The sequence below is a fragment of the Peromyscus leucopus genome, chromosome X, assembly GCF_004664715.2.
Source record: "Peromyscus leucopus breed LL Stock chromosome X, UCI_PerLeu_2.1, whole genome shotgun sequence".
Classification (NCBI taxonomy): Eukaryota; Metazoa; Chordata; class Mammalia; order Rodentia; family Cricetidae; genus Peromyscus; species Peromyscus leucopus.
The window spans coordinates 102,009,551-102,020,675 of NC_051083.1; positions in this window are offsets into that span (position 1 = coordinate 102,009,551).

The following is an 11,125-nucleotide window of genomic DNA, read 5'->3' on the forward strand; positions in this document are numbered from 1 at the left end:
TTAACCATTCAAATAACTTGGAGTTACAGAGCAAGCTAAAGACAGGACACACTGGAAATCTGCTGCAGAGTAGAGCCTTCCTAGTGTGATACAAGCAGAGTAAAGTAAAATTGTTACGGACACTACCATTGGAAGCAAGAACAGGAACTCTGATGAGTGTTCCTTAGGCCTTTACGTAAAAACACTGCACTTGTAACTGGATAGCACCACATATATTGGGTAAGTTATTTCTACTGAGAATTTGTAAAATATCCATTTTAAACACAAGCTGAAAGTTCAGTAAGCTATTTACTCTTAACCTAACTTTTTGTTGTTGTTGTTGCTATTGTTGTTTTGTTTTTTGGGGACAGGGTTTCTCTGTGTAGCTTTGCGACTTTCCTGGAACTCACTTGGTAGCCCAGGCTGGCCTCGAACTCACAGAGATCCACCTGTCTCTGCCTCCCGGGTGCTGGGATTAAAGGCGTGCGCCACCACCACCCGGCCTCTTAACCTAACTTAATTCCCATGTCTTAAAATGTCAGCCTATTTTTTCCCACCCACAGGTTGTTTCAACTTCTTTTCAGAATCTCTGTTTCCAGGCCAGCACTCTTTTCCTCAGCTACTATTTCAAGGACATGTATTCATTTTGCATTTATGTTTCTATACCTTCACATCGATCCTGAAAGAAGTTCAATCAGGACAGGTATTATTACTCAAGTCAAACATTTTTCAGCTACCTTCTTCAGAAAGAATCTGAAGAGGGACTGGAGAAATGGCTCAGCAGTTAAGAGCACTCGCTGCTCTTGCAAAGCACCCAGGTTCAGATCCCTGCACCCACATGATGGTTCACAGGCATCCATAAGTGAAGTTCCATGGGATCCAATGCCTCCTTCTGATATCTCTGGGTACCATCCACACACATGATGCACATACATACGTGAAGGCAAAACACTGATGCACATAAACTGTATATAAATAAAATCTAAGAAAGTCTGTTTAGTAAAGAAAGAACCTGAAGGGACAAATACTGTCATAATCCAGATGGCTGTTTTCCTCTCTCTTGCCTTTTATTTATTTGACAAGCAGCTATGACCCAGCGTTTAAAGAGTTAAACAAGCCTTTTCTCCTTCTATTTTTCTCATGCCATTCTCCAGCCTACCTGGGGTTTCAAACTCAGTCAGTTTTGTTTTGGTTGGACATAATGTATCTCTTCAAAAGTATCATCTACCCGGAACCTCTAACATGCACCTAACATTCCTAAAGGAAGACTCCAGTCTATAATTTTCATACGCCCTTGTGTTTTATCCTTTTTGGACAGGCCCTCTCTAACACTGAGTTTGTCTTTGTGTGTATTTTTTCTATAGCTGAAGCTGCTCACACAAAATAAACTGGTAAGTGTAAAATGAAATGCATTGCAATCAATCATAAAGATGATCAAACATACCGTATCAGCCACAGCATGGCTGAACTGTTTGCATCTGTTAAACATGGTATTACTGTTAAGAGGGTTCAGGAGATTACTAACAGCATCCATTTGCATGTTATTTTGCAAATCATAAGCCACTCCACAGGCTGGGTCTGCATTTTAGCCATGAAGGAATAAAGCTTAAAGATGTAAATTGATTTGACAAATATCACAACACTAATAAATGTCAGAATAGGCATTTCTACCTGGCATTTGGTAATCTGTGAATACACAGATTAGATCAGAGACTAAAGTCCATAAGAACATTGTAACTCAGGGCCAAGCACAGTGTCATTGCAAATGTTCAACAAATATTAACTGTGTATGTCTGAGTTCATTTTGAGGCTACCTAGCATAATAAAAATAAAAAAAAGGACTCCATGAAGCCATAATTTCCTATTAGCAAGTTTAAATACTGTTTATTGAATAAAGTTGCTTTGTTATGGAGGACATAACTGATCAGTTCCAAGGTCATATGGCTTACATGGAGCTGGGACACAGGGAAGGCCAAATCTATGTGCTTATTTAGCACTCTGTCCAACAGAAGTGACCCAAATTGGATGAACGTTAACTGATTAAATGATAAGCTTTTAGGTTGGTTGGGTTTTGTTTTTTGTTTTTTGTTTTGTTTTGTTTTGTTTTTTGAGACAGGGATTCTTTGTGTAGCCTTGGCTGTTCTGGAACTAGCTCTGTAGACCAGGCTGATGTGGTGCTATTATGTTCCCCAAAATATTGTGCACCCTAATAAATTTATCTGGGATCAGAGACAGAACAGCCACAATATTAAACATAGAAGTTAGGCAGTGGTAGCACACACCTTTAATCCTAGCATTCCAGAGGCAGAAATACTTCTGTTCAAGAATACAGCCAAGCATGGTGACTCACGCCTTTAATCCCAGAAAGCAAGCCTTTAATCCCAGGGAGTGGTGGTAGAAGGCAGAAAGGTATATAAGGCGTGAGGACCAGAAACTAGCAGCATTTGGCCTGGTTAAGCATTCAGGCTTTCGAGTAGCAGTTCAGCTGAGACCCATTCTGGTTGAGAACTCAGAGGCCTCTAGTCTGAGGAAACAAGACCAGCTGAGGATCCGGCAAGGTGAGATAGCTGTGGCTTGTTCTGCATCTGATCTACCAGCATTCACCCCAATAACCGGCCTCAGGTTTGATTTTATTAATAAGAATTGTTAAGATTTCTGCTACAGGCTGACCTCAAACTCATAGAGATCCACCTGCTTCTGCCTCCTGAGTGCTGAGATTAAAGTCTTGTACCACCACTGACTGGCTGATATTGCTTTTTTAAAGTATGAAGTTAAATATACATACAGAGCTTGTGTTGCACTATAAAGGCACAAACTCTACAATAACCCAAGTCAAAGACAAGATATGGAAACTGTCACTCAGAGCAACTCTCCACCAAAGATCATATGTCTAATATATATATTAAAAATAAAATGGCTTCATGGACTCCTTTTTTATTTTTATTTTATTATGTATATATATCCTATGCATAAACTCTCACTATTGAGAATAACATGTGACCATTAATGAAATATAAAATATTTCATACTCACATCACCCCTATTTAAAATATTTCATTTTATTCTATATGTGTGGGTGTTTATTTTGCCAACATGTATGTCTGTGCACCACTCATGTGCCTGTTGCCTGTGGAGGCCAGGAAAGGATGTTTGATCTCCTGGAACTAGAGTTACAGACTGTTGTGAGCTGTCATGTGGGTGTAGGGCATCAAACATCTAGAAGATCAGCCAGCGCTCTTAACCACTGAGCCTTTTATCCAGCTCCCACTCCTTCTATTTTATTGAAAAGTGATTCAAACCACACAGCTGCTACACCACAGTGAAAGCTAAGCCTGTAGCCATTCATTAGTGTGCGCACACGCGCGCGCGCACACACACGCGTTTCTGCCTCATAGAATCCCTTTGTTGCTAATGGAGGGCTCTGCTTTCCCTCTTTTTTTGGGGGGGGTGTCTTTTATAGATCCTTACAAAGGAAAAGGGAGGCAGGGAAGTAAGAAAGGAAGATGTGACAATAGAAGCAATGTCTAGAGTGACACAATCTCTGCAATAGGGTCATGACGAGGAATGTGGGATACCACTGCAGGCTGGGAAATGCAAGTCACAGCTTTTCCCCTTCACCCTCCAAAAGGGACCTAAGTAGCATTATCACCATCTGGACTTCATCTGACTGAGACATCTGTCACTTTTGTCATATTCAGACCTGGAAGGAAAGATATCTCCATCATTTTAACCTACTACATATGTAGTAAATCGTTACAGCAGCAACGGGAAACTAAAACAGCACTATTTGTTATTCTGTTTGTACTTTTATTTCCTTACACCAGGGCCTGCTTCTTCTTTAAGTGAGTTTAGTCCCTGAAATTAAATATAAGGACATAGCGTTCAGATAGTTTTGCAATGAAAAAAAAAATCATTTTACTTATTAATGTTCTCCATAAGATTTCAGTCAAACCATAATTAATTAAAGAAAGAAATAACATATTCATTTGATGTGTAAGAAAAACACAGTCCAAGAATGTAATTATTGTTCTTCCCTGCTGCAAAGGCTCTGGGCATGAATTTGTTAAATCTGAAGCAGTAACTCTTGCTTGTAAGGACTCCCATCTTAATCACAGGAGAAGAAGTTAAAATCCACCATGAAGTGTGGTAATACTTTTATATAAAGCACGGAGGATGTTAGATGAGAACTAGCCTCAGACAATTTCAAAAAAGATCCATATCTGCATCTGAGCTGCCCATGTTGATTTAGAAATGTAGCCACATTTGCCTCGAATTTTCTTTGGAATAACCAATCAGTTCCCACTAGAGACTGCCTCCTAGTGGTCCTACCCTGTTTACCAACCCTGATCACCAACTGGCCCCTGCTTTATGAATTTACAAAATATGAAATATCCCACTACAACTTGTATTGACTATATCTGGTACCCAAAGCCAACTGAAACAGTCCATTCCCTTCATATATTGATTCATCATGTTCATCCTTTTCAACCTTGTTGTTCCTAGGTTCAAGTCTCTGTTAAGCTAGACCTTCTATGTATGTATCCCTAGATTGGACTATCAGGAATAATTTACTTGTTTATATATTGGCATACGTTATTCATGCACAGTAATAGGTTTCATTAAGAACTAAAGGCTAGATGTGGTGGCTAGCATCTGTAATCCCATCTCTGAGGAGGCTGAGGCAGGATTGGTAAAAGTCCAAAGTCAGCCTGGGATATTACTGAGTTTAAAATCAGACTGGGATATATAGTAAATCCTGTCTCAAATTAAACACAAAAAGACCTATTTGCATAAGCATTTGGGTTTTGTTGTTAGATTCAAAAGCCAGCTCTTCCAATCAAATGCAGAAGTCTTAAAAAAAAAATTAAGTTCCCAGAGCCTCATAGTGTAGCTGCAAAAATTGAGAGCACAGAATATCAATTATAATTATATAATTTATATTTACATTATAATTATATAATTTATAATTTGCAGCTGTTGCTGTAAATAAAGGAAAAAATACCTTCCCCAAATTACTTTCTAGAGGTCTTATAAACCAAGTGAACTTGAAGAGCTTCTCTTCTACTAGACACATAGAGAATAAAAGACAAAAATATATCCAAAACTTACTTTGGAAAGAATTTTGATTCTGCTTATGACAAAGGGCTAGACCTAATCTTCTGTCATTTTTAAAATATAGACTAAAATGTAGACAGAACAAAAAACACAAAATAACTTGTCATATATGAAGTAGTAGACAATATAGATTGGCCACTCTTCTTCTAGAAGAAGGACACAGTAAGACAAACCCATCAAGTCTGAAGGTTAGTTCCGATAAGTCTTTGGCTGAATAAGAATACATTCATACATAAGGTAAAACTTAGAAGCCATGAAAGGAATGACTACAGAAAGAAATAAGTTAGATCATTTGAGAGCTCACATCTAGTTGAAAAAATTCTTTCTCATTAGTTAGCAGTGACCAGGAACTATTTTCACTAATGGGACAGATGGTATACATACACACACACACACACACATACTCACACACCTAGAAAATATCTTTAATGAGTTTATTTGTAGAGTGGACAAGGCTAGGGATATGCTTCAAGATGCATACATAATAACATCCAAAACACAAAAGCAAAGAAAATTATGGCCTCCATGGATACAGTATGCATATACATACGCACTGCATGCATATGGTACATAGATACACATACATACAGGCAGAACACTAATACACATGAAATACAAATAGATTTTTTTAAAGAAAAAAACAAATTCTGCTGAGGCTGCCAGGAAAAAAGGACCACTTAAATATTGCTGGTATGACTGGAAATCACTATAAAGGCTCCTCAAGTAGGAAAACTGCAATTTCCATATGGTCCAGCTATACTGCTTCTGGGCATATACCCCCCAAAAAACCAAAGTCAGCATACTATAGAGGTACTTATGCACTCTAATATTTATTGAGGTATTATTCACAATACATAAGTTGTGGGATCATTATTGGTGCTCAACAATAGATGAATAATTAAAGTGTGATATATATAAAATGGAGTATTTAGGCATCAAGAAGAGGGGTGGGAATATAGCTCAGTAGTACAGTACTTGTTTCATACATGTAAGGCCCTAATGTTCAATTTCCAACATTGAAACAAAACAACAAAATAAAAAAAAATAAATAAAAAAAAAACTATGCAGGCTGTTCACATGAAACCAAACAAGCTATGCCCAGGAAGGCAAACATTGTACTTCTTTTCCCATACACAGAATATAGACTTAAAAATATTTATTTTTATGTGTATGGTAATTTTGCCTGCATGTATGTCTATGCACCATGTGTGTGGAAGTGCCAATGGAGGCCAGAAAAAGGTGTTGTGATTTCCCTGGAACTAGATTTACAGACAGTTGTTAATTCCTTTGTGAGTGCTTGGCATTTAACCTTGTTCTCCTGGAAGAACAACAAGTACTATTAACCAGCTCCAGCTCCAGGATATACTTTTACAAAGAAAATGTTGAAAGAATGGGTAAGGGAGTTATTTGAAAAGAGAAAGTGGACACACAGGAAGATCCGTGGGACAGGTGAAGGTAGTGGGGACTGACTAAGATAAAGTGTATGATAAACATGCCTAGAGTGACGCAATGAAACCCATTTTTATATAATGAACACATACTAAAAACAAAATAGAATAATGACAAACACCATCAAGAATGAAGGAGAAAATGAAATCTTAGGCATTTTTGGTAGGAATATAAATGAAGGCAGGCATTATGGAAAACATTACAGAGATTCCTGAAAACCAAGCTTTAAAACTACCATATGATCCAGGTATGTTCCTCCTTATGATCCAGCTATGTTCTCTCCTGTATGTGTGTTGGGGGTATATTTTTTACTGGAATACATTCACTCCACAAAACAATGCATAGATGAAAGAATCAACATTATGATACCCCAGAGAAACCTTCACACCCATGTTCAGTGCTACTCTAGTCACAATAGTTGTGACATGGAATCAGCCTCAACACCAAATGGTGGGTGAAAGAGTAAGGAAAGTGGGGAATTTGACACAATTTTAAAGACAAGAAAAATACTGTCATTTGCAGGAAAATGGATAGAACTGGAGATCAGACTCACCAAGATAAGGCTGTATGTTTTTTCTTGTGTGGAACCTGGAAAATAATACATGAAAATAGAAAATAGAGAGAGGCAAATGTGGGTAATAGATAAATACAGTCAAATTATTATTATATATGTATGAAAATGTCATAACCAAGCCCATTACTTTGTATAATGAATGTGTGCTCGTAACAATACAAGAATTCCTATAATTAACATGTAAAAATAAATGGACAAAAAGGTATATCATATTAAAAACGATCTAAAGAAAGTAGTAGAAACAGTATTGATTTCAGAATGAATTTAAATTTTAAGAGTATGGTTGTTTCGCCTGCATATATGTCTGCATCAATTACATACCTGGTACCAACAGAGGCCAGGAGAAGGTGTCAAGTTCCTTGAGAATGAAGTTACAGAAGGTTGTGAGCTGCCATGTGGGTGCTGGAAATTGAACCCAGGTCCTCTGGGAGAACAACAGTGCTCTTAACTGCTGAGCTATCTCTCCAGCCCACAGAATGACAAAGAGAGCTATTAGGGGGCAAATTAGAAGATCTAGGAAAAATATACTGATTGCAATAAAATACAGATTCCTAAAGGATGGGGAGTGCCAGGAAATTTTTTTTGATAGAAATGCAAAATGGAAAACAACACTGGGAGATCAGCAATCCTTATATAAGATTAAAGATATAATCCAGAAGTCATACTTCTTGGAGTTTATGCAAAGGGAGTTGAGAACATACATCTATAAAACTTGTGTGCAGATGTTCATAGCAGTTTAACTCAGAGCTGCCCAAACATGAAAGCAATGATGACTTTATTAAATACCATAATTGGATAAACTGTGTCATATGCAGAAAATAGAATATTAATCAGTGATAAAAGAGCTATAAATTCATGAAAAAACAGAGAAATTTATAAAGAGCATATTACTAAGTGAAAAAGCAGCATTCTGAAGACAGTCTGTATTGTGTGATTCTTATGACCTGACACTCTGGAGAAGGCAAACACTTGAGACAATTTGAATGCAGGGCTTTTGTCTGAATGGCAGCAAAAAATACTGTGTTACTATCCTGATGGATAATGCCATTATACTGTTGTTTCGTAGAATGCAAAACACCTTTTGAGTAGTCATGGTGTATAAACGTAGGTTAATACATTTTGATAAATTCAAAACTCTGGCAAGAGATGCTGATAAGGGGACAGAGCATTCGGGTATGGAGACAAGGGGTGTATTAAAAATTTCTATGCCTCCTTTTTAATTCTGCTATGTAACTGAAATGTCTCCAAAATGTGAAGTTAAAAGACAGAGTGAATGCTAACATACAATGAAAGAATAATTATATAATTATAGATGATTAAGAAACACTTCTTGCCAATAAATTCAAGTTACATGAAGTGGACCCATTCTCCAAATGATACTAATGAAAAGTGACACAAAATAAATAAACTATATGAATAATACCATTTTCAAAAATTAAATTCACAATTGAAATCTTTTAGCTGGGCATTGGTGGTTCACACGTTTAATCCTGGCACTTGGGAGGCAGAGGTAGGTGGGTCTCTGAGTTCAAGGCCAGCCTGGAGTTCCAGGACAGCCAGGGCTGTTACACAGATAACCTCTGTCACATAAAACAAACAAGCACACACATAGAAAACCTCAATATCATGTGACTTCACTGGCAAATTCTATGAAATATTTATGAAATAAGTAATATAAATATTATCCAAATATTTTCAGAAAATAGAAGAAACAAAAGTCTTCAAACTATACTGTGAGGGGAGCTTACACATCCCTGTCTGAAAATACATGCTAAGATATTTCAAAAAAGGAAGGAGATTCACTAATATCCTTCAATAGCACAGAATGATTTAACAGATACTTGTGAATGGAACCCAGTGAAATGTAAAGGAACTTGTCACATGAACTGGGGCTTATCCTAAGAGCAGAAGGCTGGTTCACTAATTTGCCATATGAAGAAACAAACTAAAAAAGATATGACCATATTAACAGATACAAAAATAATTTAAACTATCATCTCACTAGAAAAGGAAACTCCCCAACATTCAAGAGGACTTGTAAATCTAGGCACAGAAACTGGTAGGGTAACTGCAGATCTTCACCTCTTCCTCCTCCCTTCCAAATCCAACATCCCAATCTCAACCTGAGCTCTGTAGCAGACTATCTACTGTGGCCTCTTCCCACTATCTGACTCATAGTGGACTACACAGACCCTGGTGGAATACCCTGCTTTCTTCTCTCTTAGGGAACCCCTCAGTCCCATCTCCTAACCCATCCCCACTCCTAGGAGTCAGCTCCCAATACCTAGAAACATATTATACCTTTAATGCCCAGGGGCCACACCAAGCAGAGGCCCAGAAGAATTGCCTAATGTGCAAGACACAGATACCAAACTCCTAAGAACCAAAGAGGGCAACATAAACCAAGAAACAAAACACTCAGACAACAAAAATAAGACTAGATGTCAGCACCTAGAATTATAGTCTTCCAAAACCCAGGCGCCTATTTGCCAGTATAAAAACACAATCAATTACATCCAGGACAGTATGTCTCCACTAACACCCTACCACAGCAAGTCTGGAGGATTCCAGCATAGCTGAAGCACAAGACAGAGACTGTCACTTAGCCTTTGTGGATATGATAGAGATCCTTAAAGAGGAAGTTACTGGGCCGGGTGGTGGTGGCGCACGCCTTTAATCCCAGCACTCGGGAGGCAGAGGCAGGCGGATCTCTGTGAGTTCGAGGCCAGCCTGGTCTCCAAAGCGAGTTCCAGGAAAGGCGCAAAGCTACACAGAGAAACCCTGTCTCGAAAAACCAAAAAAAAAAAAAAAAAAAAAAAAGAGGAAGTTACTAAATCCCTTCAGAAATCTATGAAAACACGAACCAACAGTGAAGCAAAGGATAAACAGACTGCAAACCACAGCTCCAGGGATGCTAGCTAGGAAGAAATGAATAAAACTCTCCAAGACCTGAAAGTGGAAATAGAATCAATAAAGAAAACCCAAACTGAGGAAAATCTGGAAATGAAAGTGCTGTGGGATGTTCTGTATATCCCGTGGGAGCCGGTTCTCGGTTCCTCGTGGCTTTACCCAGCAGGTCCGCATAGAGGATGATTAGGACCATGGGCCTGAGTGCATGTGTCTGAGGTGGTCTGCACTTGGCTGTGCTGGGGGATGGTCTGTATGTCAAGTTGTTCTGATTGGTCAATAAATAAAACCTGATTGGCTGTGGCTAGGCAGGAAGTATAGGCGGGACTAACAGAGAGGAGAAATAAAAGAACAGGAAGGCAGAAGGAGTCACTGCCAGCCACCACCAGGACAAGGAAGATGTAAAGTACCGGTAAGCCATGAGATTTGTAGAAATGGATTAATTTAAGCTATAAGAACAGTTAGTAAGAAGCCTGCCACAGCTGTACAGTTTGTAAGCCATATAAGTCTCTGTGTTTACTTGGTTGGATCTGAGCAGCTGTGGGACTGGCAGGAGAGAGAGATTTGTCCTGACTGTGGGCAAGGCAGGAAAACTCGAGCAACATGAAAATCAATAGAATCAATAAAGAAAACCCATCGGGAGGCAGAGCCAGGTGGATCTCTGTGAGTTCGAGGCCAGCCTGGGCTACCAAGTGAGTTCCAGGAAAGGCGCAAAGCTACACAGAGAAACCCTGTCTCAAAAAACAAAAAAAGAAAGAAAGAAAGAGAGAGAGAGAGAAAGAGAGAGAGAGAGAGAGAGAGAGAGAGAGAGAGAGAGAGAGAGAGAGAAAGAAAGAAAGAAAGAAAGAAAGAAAGAAAGAAAGAAAGAAAGAAAGAAAGAAAGAAAGGAAAAGAAAAGAAAACCCAAACTGAGGGAAATCTGGAAATGAAAAGCTTAGGAACTGGAACAAGAACCTCAGTGTCAAGCCTCACAAACACATGGAAGAGAGAATCTCATAACCTCTGTCAAAAAAAAAATGTTAAATCTAAAATCCTCCTGGCATAAAACATCCAGGAAATTTGAGATACCATGAAAAGATAAAATCTAAGGAGAATAGAAAG